The sequence below is a fragment of the Lissotriton helveticus genome, chromosome 8, assembly GCF_964261635.1.
Source record: "Lissotriton helveticus chromosome 8, aLisHel1.1, whole genome shotgun sequence".
Taxonomy (NCBI): Eukaryota; Metazoa; Chordata; class Amphibia; order Caudata; family Salamandridae; genus Lissotriton; species Lissotriton helveticus.
In genome coordinates this window covers 470526083-470539123 of record NC_136069.1, presented here as the reverse complement: position 1 = coordinate 470539123, position 13041 = coordinate 470526083, and positions in this window count along the sequence as shown.

Below are 13041 nucleotides of genomic sequence, written 5' to 3'. Positions count from 1 at the left end.
CCGCTGGGTTCAAATTTGTGAAGCCTGTCAAAGGAAAGATTCCTAGCTGTCCTGGCTGCTTGTTACGAGGGACGATGCCAAAAAATCGAAACCACCTACAAGTAATATCTCTGAAGCTGCATGGTACAAACATTTCTCTGTAGTTTATGCAGGATCAGAAGTGGAAGATTCGGAAGGTCCCCTCATGGGTCATAGAAGTAACCAACTTAGTCTCAATCTGTTCTCCTCAGCGGAGATGACGCAAAGTATTTGCACTATAATTAAAAACAAAGCGTCTGGCCCTGATGGCATACCTGGAGATGTTATCCTGAGCGACATCCTGAACTGGACTAACTAAAGTCTGACTTTAGCAAATGGAATTGCCACAGGGGCTCCGATACCCCCGTCATGGAGGGGAGCCGAAGTTATCTCAGTATTCAAGAAGGGGGTTCGTTCACAACCCTCCAACTATAGGCCAATCAGCCTACTTGATTCCACTCAGAAGGTTTTCTCCCGCGCTCTATTAAACAAAATCACAGATTGGATGGAGGAAAACACATACTATCCCCCTACCAAGCGGGGTACAGGAAGAAAGTGAGCACCGTTGATCAAGTTTTTCATTTTTCCATACTGGCCTGGAAGACAGTACTACTAGAACAGGGCAGTCTGAATACTGCCTTTATTGATCTAAAGTCGGTTTTTGATCTCATACCCAGGCCTAAACTATGGCAGGTTTTACATGATCAGGGGCTCCCACATGACTTTTTGACTCTTCTTATTCGACTACACAAGGGAAACTACGAAAGGGTGAGGTGGGAGACCAAGGGCAGTTGTCAGATCCAATCAAAGTTGCTAGAGGGGTAGGGCAGGGCTGCGTCCTGGCGCCCACTCTTTTTTCACTGTTCATAAACAGAGTGGTGAAGTACCTATCTGAGGTTCACGTGGATGCCCCCAAATTGGGAGGAGTGAAAATTACAACCTTACTGTTTGCGGATGATACCTTCTTGGTCTCAAAAACCGCCAGTGGCCTTCAATTGCTGCTTGATCGCTTTATGTCCTTCTGTAAATCTAGAGGATTTGAGATTAACTGTTAAAAAACCAAGCTTTGGGGCGTGGCCTGGCGGCACCTACGATGGCCGCAATTTAACGCGGCTCCCGTGAGACACTCCCGAAGGCCCCCAAAATCCGGCCATAATCCTTGAGCCTTCCTGTCCTGAAGGTCGGCTCGGTGTGCAGTATAGGCTCCGGTTCTGGGAGCCCTTTCTTCGGACTCTCCCGAGCCTCTGAGGTGCCACGACAGACCGCGACAGATTTGGGGCCTGCCGCAGCCTTTACAGTGGAGAGCACTGCGCCAGACGCCGGCCTCGTGTGATTCCGAGGCCGGCAGTGGTGACAGAGGGGCGGCAGTGGACGGCGGATACGTGCCGGGCCCGGCGCTATCAGGCAGACGCCCAGGGCGGAATCGGCAACAACGGGCTGGAGATACTCAGGGGACTGGAGAGAGGTGCGGAGGCCTCGGGGGCGCTGGCGCTGGTGACAAAAGAGGCGGCAGTCTGGGGAGAAGACTTGGAGCCCTGAACTGGATGCAGAGCTGCATGGGAGTACGGCGGAGCTGGCCTTCAGACAGTGGAGGGAGATAGGACCCCCTGTGTTCTCCGGACACCCTGCTGTGTGCGGATGGTGGCTGGCGCGGGGCCTGGGCGGCGATTCAAGTGGCAGAGAGGACCCTGCATCAGGAAGCAGTAGAGTGGCTGGCGAGTTCATTGGCCGGGTGGCGCAAGGAGGGCGCCAGAAGGTGAGACGGCGTCCGGAAGGACTGGGAGCAGCACCGGCCTTGCAGGTGGCTCGTGGTTGATAGAAGATAGTGGCAGGCTGGGGGTACTAGCACGAGCGGTGGGCATAGACGTGGTGCCTCAAGTCCACTGACTGGCTAAAGAACGGTGATGGATCAAACCCAGATCTTTTGACTGGGTGTGAGTATTTGATTGGCTCAGATGCTCCGTCCATCACCACCCCCTTTTGTACCGCTTTGGCCGCCATAAGTGTGGCAGGGTATGCTCAGACGTGAGTCCCTTGCTCACTTTGCCACTGGATTCAGGCAAGCGTAGCTGAAGACAGCTGTAATGCCAGAAACCGGTCCTCGGAAGCTTGTTTCCGGTCCAGGGAAGGCATGGCTTGGCAGTTTGGGCTGGACTGTTCCCATGAGGCACAGGATCAGACTGATTTGCATATAGCCATGTCTGAACTGGGGTGGCAGAGTGGGCTAAAGAACGGTGATGGATCAAACCCAGATCTTTTGACTGGGTGTGAGTGTTTGATTGGCTCGGATGCTCCGTCCATCACCACTCCCTTTTGTACCGCTTTGGCCGCCATAAGTGTGGCAGGGTATGCTCAGACGTGAGTCCCTTGCTCACTTTGCAACTGGATTCAAGCAAGCCGGGCTGAAGACGGCTGTAATGCCTGAAACCGGTCCTCGGAAGCTTGTTTCCGGTCCAGGGAAGGCATGGCTTGGCAGTTCGGGCTGGACTATTCCCATTAGGCACAGGATCAGACTGATTTGCATATAGCCATGTCTGAACTGGGGTGGCAGAGTGGGCTAAAGAACGGTGATAGATCAAACCCAGATCTTTTGACTGGGTGTGAGTGTTTGATTGGCTCAGATGCTCCGTCCAGCACCACCCCCTTTTGTACCGCAAGGAACTCTTGGGCGACGGGGCCTGTCGAGGGGACGACACTGGGGGAGCAGTGGTCGGGAGACGGAGGCGGTGGTGGCCGGTGGACCGACTGTGAACTTGGTTGCTGATCCCGCTGAAGATCCTTTGGAGGCGCAGTATCGCCACGTGTGGACTGGACAGGGTGGTGCCAACGTGACCTCGTGGGTGTCCCCCCCACTCTCCACGTGGGTGGACTCAACATTAGCGAGCACAGCCATGAAGCCTAGGAAATCCTCGACACCCCAGACCAACACCATGGACAACTATACGGCTGCTGTAGGCGACGGGGACGCGCAGGCCGGTGCAAGGACGGACGCACCAGAGCCGTCCCTGTCTTTGATCATGCAGGCCATACAAGCACTGGGGACCACGCTGGAATCGCAGATAGACAAGGTGTCCATCGAAATGACACTTCTGAGGGCGGACTTAAACAAAACGTCGGAGAAAGCCACCCAAAATGCGACGGATATTGCAGAACTCCGAAATTCCACTAAGCAATTGCAGCAGCAGGTTCAGTGCCTCTCGCATCAGCAGAAGGTGGTGGCGGCCCGTCTGGAGGACCAAGAAGGGAGGGCCCGCCGCAATAACATACGTGTAGTGGGAGTACCGTAGAAGATGGAGGGGCCGAATGTGGACCTGTTTCTAGAGGACCTTATCCTCAACCGCCTGCAGCCTAAACGCCTCTCGAAGTTTCTCGCTATTGACCAAGCTCATAGGGCGCCGATCCCTCCACCGCGGCCGGGGGCCCCACCGCAGACGATAATCGCGCGGATCCTTAACTATAGGGATCGCGACGCCATCTTCCAGGCTGCCCACCAGCATGGAGATCTGCGAGTGGACAATGCCACCATCAGGCTCTTCCCAGACTTCACGATGAAGGTACAACAGGAACGCTGGTCCTTTGATGGAGGTAAAAAGGTGCTGCGAGAGAAAGGCATCAAGTATATGATGTTCTTCCCGGCCAAACTCAAACTCCTCCTGGACGGGAAATCCTTTTCTTCACCTCCCCGGCAGATGTGCACGCCTGGCTGGAAGAACGCATGGGTACAGCAGACCCCGAATCGGGAGGCGGCTGGCGGAACACGGCGCCACAATCTCCAACTTCCTCGGGTGGTTCTCCGGGGAGAGGACGTTGGCAGCGGGGAGGTACGTTGCTGCCAAGCAGGAATCGGCCGCGCAGCCTGTCGGCCTCGCAGGACATTGGGTGAAGTGGCCGGGACTGGTTTGCGGCGCTGGAAATGACTGGAGCACACGTGATGTATATTGACTATTTCCCTGTCTGCATTAACTGTATGTGAAAGTGGTGCCAGGCACGATCCAGAGGGGTGGCCGGTGGGGCGGGGGGGTTCTAAGTGGTGGGAAAACAGTGTTGACTCGATTGTGCCCGTTTGGATGAAGGGGACGTGGTCCGAAACATATGGGGGAATGGCCTGGAAATGAGTTTTTGGCAGCTGCACGATTCTGGGATAAACTGGACAGGAAGTGGCACTTGATAGTCTGAAGGTGGGGCCGATGGGAGGCCTCAAGTTGCGGGACTAGGTAACAGTACTCACCCCTTGGTTTTCGTTTGAAGGGCTACAGGCGCTCTGCGTGTTGGGGGATGTCTGGCCCGGTTGGCCGGCGTAGCAGGGTAGCAGGGAAGGGGGAGAGTTTGAGGGGTTGGGGGGAGATGGTTGGGGAAGTATTCATCTTCTTTTGTTTCTTATGTGATGCATTTGTTTGCTGTTTCTCATGTGATGCATTTGTTTGGGCTCCGAAGGCACTATCGGGAGGCAAGCGGGAAGTGGGGGGAGGGGAGGGAGGGCGTCCGCCTCCTCGAATGATTGTGTTACTTTTTTATAATGCACATACCACACGCCAATCGCATTAGTGTTCTGTCATGGAATGGTAACGGCCTACAAAATAAAAGCACACTATGGCTCTCCAGTACTTGCATAGACACGCACCAGACAATGTCCTACTCCAGGGGACGCATCTCCTCGGGAACCATTGCAAGGCCCTCAACAGATATGGCTGCACGTTACGGGCTCACGCTGGGTTCACCACAGGCTCGAGAGGGGTGGGGATACTCGTTAGGAACTCCTTGCCTCTGACAATCGGGAGACAATGGTTGGACCCCTCGGGACGATATGTGGCACTGACGGCTAAGTGGGAAGGTAGGACGGTCAATATCAGTTCGTTTTACATACCTCCCAAGCTCCACAGCGCCACCCTCCCCGATATCGGGAGGTTGCTGCTGGATATGACTCCGGGGATCCTAATTCTCGGGGGGGACATGAACGCAGTGATGGACGAGGGCCCGGATAGGTCGCAGACGCAGCCCCCCAAGGGAGGTTCCTGTCGCTTCCGGGACTTTGTACATGCTATGGGTCAGGTGGATCTTTGGAGGGCGCACAACCCTCTGGTTCGGCAATACACACATATTTCGGCAGCACATGGTTCAGGGTCCAGGATTAATTATATATTTACACAGGTGGGGAGCATGGGACTGTTCCAGGGTGGGTGCCTTAAGGCAAGGGGGATATCTGACCACTCCCCAGTGGAGATACATCTACGGGGCCCTGATAGGGCTTGGTTTGGCCCTCCCAGGCTAGATATGTTTTTATTTAAGGATCAGGACTTCCATGAAGCGTTCAGGGAGCGGATAGACCGATACTTCACTGAGAACGTGGGCTCTGTCACCTCCCATAGTGTAGTGTGGGAAGCGTACAAGACGGTGGCCAGGGACTTCGTGCAGGCGGAGGTAGGGAAACTCCGGAAAGACAAACTCGCGCAAATTGAGAAACTAGAACAGGACCTGCAAGCCCTGGGGAACTTGGAAGTCGGGTCCCCGGAGCAGGATCGAGATAGGCGACACAGGCAGCGTCTCCTGGAGAAAGAGATAAGGGATGTTCTTACTGATCAGGCACGTTCGCATGCCCTGGCTATCCAGAGGCGAGTGTATGACTTGGGGGATAAGGCCAACAAAATGATAGCCTGGCTGGAGAAACGGGATCGGGAACGTAACTGGGTCCCGGGGATTCAGTGACCGGACGGCTCTAGGCAAACTACGGGTAAGGAGATAGCGGCGGAATTTGCACAATACTATGAAACTATTTATAGGTCACACACTACTAGGCAGGAACAGGAGTGCCGAGACTTTCTGGCCCCTCTGCAGCTGCCGGCTCTAGAGCAAGCAGATAGGGACACCCTAGAGTCACCGATAACGGTTCAGGAGGTGGAGAACGCCATGGGAGACATACAGGCGTGGAAAGCGCCGGGACCCAACGGGTTTCCAGCGGAAGCCTTCGGGTGTGCAGTGAGCCACTTAGCGCCCCACATGCTGCGAATGTTTAACAAAGCCAAACAGGCCGGGATACTTCCCAAAGATCTGAGATCGGCGACGATTGTTGTAATACATAAAGCTGGCAAACCGCAGGAGATGTGTAGTTCTTATAGGCCCATCTCTTTGCTTAATTTTGAGACAAAGGTCCTTGGTAAAATCCTAGCCACGAGACTGGGGGCAGTCATCCAGTCACTGATCCACCCGGACCAGTCGGGCTTTATGCCCCACAGGAGCACGCGCCTGAACCTGTGGCGGCTCTTCGGGGTTCTGCAGGGAGTGTCCGGGAGGCCAGGGGTGCCGGCGGCCCTACTGTCCCTCGACGCCCATATGGCTTTTGAGCATGGGTGCGGTTGCTATATACCGCACCACTCGCAAGAGTTCGGGTAAATGGAGTGATGTCAAGAGAGTTTTGCCTGAGCCGGGGCACACGTCAGGGGTGCCCCCTTTCACCCACCTTGTTTGCGCTGGCGCTCGAGCCTCTGGCGCACCGGATCCGGGCAGACCCCTTGGTGTGGGGCATAGACCTGGGAGGGGGCTGGAAGGAGCGTATCTCGCTGTACGCTGTACGCTGATGACATCATTTTGTACGTTCATAGACCGGCTGCCTCCATTTGGAGGTTGATGGAAATTTTATGTGAGTTCGGTACTTACTCCGGATACCGTATAAACTGGGATAAGTCCCTGGGTCACGTTCTAATGGGACCGCTACCACAGCTGTCGGACGACTATGGGGGAGTAGCCTGGAAGGATGCCTTTAAGTACTTAGGAATCTGGATCACACAATCCGACTCCGTGTTCTTGCGCCTGAATGTATCAGCGCAACTTGCTCGGCTTCGAGGGGACGTGGAGCATTGGAGGTCTCTACCGCTCTCCCTGATGGGACGGGCAGTTTTATTCAAAATGATGGCTCGCCCTTGCCTGCTGTATACTTTACAGTGTGCACCCTTCCTGGTCCCTGATCAGATTTTTAGGATGGTCGAGTCAGAACAACGCTCCTTACTTTGGAGTGGTGGGTGCCCTAGAATAGCTCTTCGAAAACTGCTGAGGGGCCGTACGAGGGAGGTTTGGCTGTACCCGATATCCGTCTATATTATTGGGCGACACAGCTGATTAATGTGAATGGGTGGGTGTTTGCCCCGTTGGAAGACCCTGCTTACAGGATGGATAGGCTAGCCCTAGGGAATGGCACATACTTAGAAGCCCTGTATACTAAGGGAAGGCGCGGCTGACCTCTACCTCCCCAGACGGCAGCAGTGGTTGGAGTGTGGAAGCGAGCGACGAGGTTGCTTGGATGGGAGGCAAGACTTACGGAGCAGACACCTTTGTGGGCGGGGACCTTCTTGCCAGCAGTGACAAGGTTGCGGGATTTGCAGCGGTGGAGTCTAATCGGCATTGATGTATTGGGAGACATTTGGAAACGGGGAGGGATGCTGGGATTTGAAGAGTTGCAGACCGAGTATCAAATGGGGAGTGGGGAGTTCCTACATTACCAACAACTCAAGTTTGCCCTACACAGTCATCTGCCCCCAGGGGGGGAATTACCGTAGTATGCTCCATTGGAAGATAGATTACTCCTGGACCCCATGATAGAGAAAGCGATCTCCCTCTCATATAGAAAACTTATTAACAACATTCCGGACATACTGGGGCCACTGCGGGAAAAGTGGGAGTCGGATCTGGGGCTGTTAGACGATGATGACGGGGGGAGGCCCTGCAGTGTCCCTGGGAGGTGACGATCCGTGCAAGATTCCGACTTGTCCAACTGCGCATCCTGCATAGATCGTACACCCCGCGAACAACGCAATACCTGATAGGCTATGTAGACTCTCACTTTGTTTACGGGGGTGTGGGGAGGAAGGGATCTTCTTCCATATTTTGTGGGACTGCGCTAGGATCAGAGCGTATTGGTCTAGATTGACAGATATCATGTCGGAGGTGGTGGGAGTGGATGTTCTGCTGGAGGCCAGATGGAATGTCTTGGGGATTACCAGTGACATCACCTGGCAAAAATGGGACAAAGTGTGGCTAGCTCTGGCAAGCATGGTGCCAAGAGAAACATTGCGAGGAGATGGGGCAGTGACCTACTGCCTACGGTGGAGGAATGGGAACACGATTTGGATTGGTGCCAGCGGGCGGAAAAGGTGATTTACAAAAGCCGGGGCTGCCCTAATAAATGGGACCGCATATGGGCGGCGTGGATCCGATATAGAGGGGAATGGATGGATTCCCAGATGAACGAAGACCCAACATAAGGGGGAGTGGGGCGCACTGTCCTACATTGGATTTGTGTGCTCCTTATGGGAGGCCTGGGGTGCCTGGCCTGGCTTGGACACCTCGGGCTGTGGCGTTTTATGTAGGGGCGATGTGTGGCTCTGATGGGGAGAGGGGGGAGTGGGGTGGAGGTGAAGAATATTCTGGGTATGCATTGCTGGGTCACAGGTGGGAGTTGCAGGAGCTATGTCTATGTATGGTGGGAGGTACTGTTGCAGGAGGTGGGCCTAATTATTGTATGTGCTGATATGGTTGATTCTATGACTGATTGTCGGTGTATTACCATTGCTAACTGATGTGCACTGTTACGGAGCTGATTATTCAATAAAAAGATTTAAAAAAATTAAATTAAATAAAAAAAAAAACAAGCACATGCAGTTAAATCCACATAAATCATTCAAGGGCAAACTATTGCTGGATGGGACGTCCCTAGAGAGAGTGGACACTTTCGATTACTTGGGCGAAACGCTTGAGGAGAAAATGTCCTGGAAACATCACATCTTGAAACGGTCCCTCCAGCAGAGGAAAACTACAGGGGCATCACTGAAGGAACACATGGCTTCACAAACTAGGCCGATAGCAGCATTACTCCAAATCTATGATCAGAAAGTGGTAAGCGCTCCTCTTTACGGAGCTGAACTGTGGGGGTTTGATAACCTTGAGGGTCTTCTGCGCACTGAAAGTAAATTTCTGAGGTCCCTTTGCTTCCTCCCGCAGAGTACTCCACTGCTCCCTCTAAGACACGACATGGGTAGATCCACAATAGTGGACGAAGCCAGATTATGCCCCATTCTTTTTTGCTTATGTTTGAAAAAAACATCTAAGCTTATCCACTATGTGGCTGCCCTTGAAAAAGTTTGTAGCCTAGAACGTTCCCAAAAAAATTGGGTGGTTTAGTAATATTAAAAAATCCCTCTCTGCGGTTGGTCTGGGGAATCTGTGGGCTGAGTCTGATATTAGTTTGCTACCTAGTAGGGACTGCATCAAGACCTGTTATTGGAATTGGGTAGACCAGCGATAAGTATCACTAGCAGCTGGGCGCTTTACAACAGAATTTCTTGAATTCAAGCTATTTAGTATGTATGAGCAGTATATGAAGGTATTCACCATCTCAAATGATAGAAAGCTATACGTTCAGTTCAGATTTGGTACTCTCCCACTGAATTCATTTACAGCTGACTGGCAGCGGGGATCTGACAGTGCACTACACTGCTGTCCCCATGAGACGATTAACACGTTTTCTTTGCATGCCCACTCTATAAATCCCCGAGGCTTAAGTGGTAAGCCCCTGTCTGTAGACTGATGGATACCCGATGCCATCAAGAGACACTGCACATTCTAAAAACAGACTCTAGGCCACTGTTAGTTTGTGCAGTGGCCACATTTCTGGGGAAAATGTGGCTTATAAGAAGACTTAGGCTGAAGAATGCCAAAACTACTTACTGTAGCTCTCTAACTTCACCCGGCCCTTTTAGTTCACAGATATAGTTAGAGCATGTTACACCATTAGCACTAGTATCTGTAGTTTTGTTATCTTGGCTGTGGTCTCAAAAGAAAATGTACTATGGGCTTGAGATGCTATGGAATCGAAGTGGACGTTTCTATTATGTATTTATGCCCTATTTATATGCGCGTTTGTTTCCCCTTTATTAGGGTAAAACACTGTAAGCTGCATTTGTACTAGCTAAATAACAAGTATATGAAGTGGTATCCCTGTGTTATAAGCACTAGCAATTTTCTTCTCCATCTTCCACTCTGATGTTTTATGTCTGAGAATACTGTTTGGAGCTCATCTTTGCGCTTAACTTTATTAATATGAAGCCTTGTTTTATTATGATATTTGTAAGATTAGTTGACTCAACTAAAGGAGCTACTCAGATTAACCAAGGAAACTGCACCTATTAGACATTAGTTGCATGTTTTTAATAATTGTTTATTGCTAATGTATGTTTTTTGTCGACAAGTTCCAATTTCTCTTTTCTCTTTTTAAACTCACTATGTTTTATCTATTTTTAACCTTCTTATGAAGATGAAGATGTATTTATTGTCAGCTAATGTTGTATTTAGTAACATAAGTATTTGTAAGTGTTGGTGAGTTTAATACCCTGTACCATTATACGTTGATGGTTAAATCAACCGAATAAAGTTTCTTGACTGACTGGCTATGGTTGTGGTTTCAGCTCAATTTTTGAGCTGCACAGGTACTTACTGCTGGGTCTCAGCCCTCTTATACCACAGTTGAGCACAGAGAGTGTGAATGTGCATAAGCACATCTTTTTGTTCAAGATATGCTCTGGCCACTGCCCTAGTCTTTCTAATGGTATGGCCTCTTTCCAGGCCACAGGATGACCTGCCCCAACTCATATGAACCAGTAGGGTAAGCACAAAGAATCCGACACACAACAACTAAGCTACAATGGCATAGGGAGAGAGGAGAGGGATGGTTGTGCAAGACCATGCAGCAGGTTAGAATAGTCAGCAATCCTTCAACCTAAACTGTCTAATCGTGCTACATTTTCATTGGGAAAGCCCCAGCCCCCTTTCTGTATGTCTGTTGCTTCTTTCTGCAATTCTCTTGCCTCTTTCTCCACCCCTCTTCCCTCGTTTTGCATTTCTGTTGCTTCTTTTGGCATTTATCTTGCGTCTTTCTGTACCTCTCATGCTTCTTTCTGTACCCCTTGTGCCTCTTTTGATACCCTTCTTCTCTTTCTGCACTGCTCTTGCCTCTTTCTGTCCCTCTGTTCCTTCTATCTGCACTTCTTTTATTACTTTCTGCACCTCTCTTGCTTCTTTCTGCACCCCTCTTGCCTCTTTCTCCAGCCCTCTTTCCTCTTTCTGAACCTCTGCTGCTTCTTTCTGCACCTCTCGTGTCTCTTTCTCCACCCCTCTTCCCGCTTTCTGTACCTCTGTTGCTTCTTTCTGCACATCTCTTGCTTCTTTGTGCACCCCTTGTGCGTCTTTCTGCACCCCTATTCCCTTTCTGCACCTCTTGCCTCTTTCTGCACCTCTGTTGCATCTTTCTGCACTACCCTTGCTTCTTTCTGTACCTCTCTTGCTTCTTTCTGCATCATGCGTGCTTCTTTCTGCACCCCTCTTGCCTCTTTCTGCAAACCCTGTTCCTTCTTTATGCTCTTCTTTTGCTTCTTTCTGTACCCCTCTTGCTACTTTCTCCATCCGTTCCCCCTTTTTGCATCTCTGTTGCTTCTTTCTGCACTTCTCTTGCCTCTTTTTCCACCCCTCATCCCCTTTTGCACCTCTGTTGCTTCTTTCTGCACTTCTCTTGCTTTTTTCTGCACCACTGTCCCTTCTTTCTGCAATCCTTGTGCCTCTTGCTACACCCCTCTTCCCTCTTTCTGCTCCTCTCTTCCCTCTTTCTGTTGCCACTTTCTGCACCCCTGTCGCTTCATTCTGCGCTTCCCATGCTTCTTTCTGCACCTGTCTTGCTTCTTTCTGCACTTTTCTTACCTTTTTTTCCACCCCTCATCCCTTTCTGCACCTCTGTTGCTTCTTTCTGCACTTCTCTTGCTTCTTTCAGCACCACTGTCCCTTCTTTCTGAAACCCTTGTGCCTCTTTATGCACCCCTCTTCCCTCTTTCTGCTCCCCTCTTCCATTTCTGTTGCCTCTTTCTGCACTTCTCTTGCTTCTTGCTACACTTCTCTTGCTTCTTTCTGCACCGCTTTCTGCTCCCCTCTTCCCTCTTTCTGTTACCTCTTTCTGCACCCGTTGCTTCATTCTGCACTTACCATGCTTCTTTCTGTACTTCTCTTGCTTATTTCTACATCTCTGTTGCTTCTTTCAGAAATTTTCTTGCCTCTTTTTCCACCCCTCATACCTTTCTGCACCTCTGTTTCTTCTTTCTGCACCTCTCTTGCTTCTTTCTGCACCGCTGACCCTTCTTTCTGCAACCCTTGTGCCTCTTTCTGCACCCCTCTTCCCCCTTTCTGTTGCCTCTTTCTGCACCCTTGTTGCTTCCTTCTGTACTTCCAATGCTTCTTTCTGCACTTTTCTTGCTTCTTTCTGCACCACTGTCCCTTCTTTCTGCAACCCTCGTGCCTCTTTCTGCACCCCTCTTCCCTCTCTCTGCTCTCCTCTTCCCTCTTTCTGTTGCCTCTTTCTGCACCCGTTGCTTCATTCTGCATTTCCCATGCTTCTTTCTGTACTTCTCTTGCTTCTTTCTACATCTCTGTTGCTTCTTTCAGCAATTCTCTTACCCCTTTCTGCATTTCTCTTGCCTGTTTCTGCACCTCGCTTACCTCTTTTTGCACTTCTCTTGCTTCTTTCTGCACTTCTCTTGCATCTTTCTGCACCTCACTTGCGTCTTTCTGTACCCCTCTTGCTTCATTCTGTATTCTTGTGCCTCTTTTGACACCCCTCTTCTCTTTCTACACTCCACTTGCCTCTTTCTGCACCTCTGTTCCTTATTTTTGCACCTCTTTTATTACTTTCTGCACCTCTCTTGCTTCTTTCTGCACCCCCTTGCCTCTTTCTCCATCCTTCTTTCCTCTTTCTGAACCTCTGTTGCTTCTGTCTGCACCCCTCTTGTCTCTTTCTCCACCCCTCTCCCCTCTTTCCGTACCCCTGTTGCTTCTTTCTGCACCTCTCATGCTTCTTTGTGTACCCCTCATGCCTTTTTATGCCCCCTTCCCTCTTTTTACACCTCTTGCCTCTTTCTGTACCTCTGTTGCATCTTTTTGCACTACTCTTGCTTCTTTCTGTACCTCTCTTGCTTCTTTCTGCACCACTCATGCATC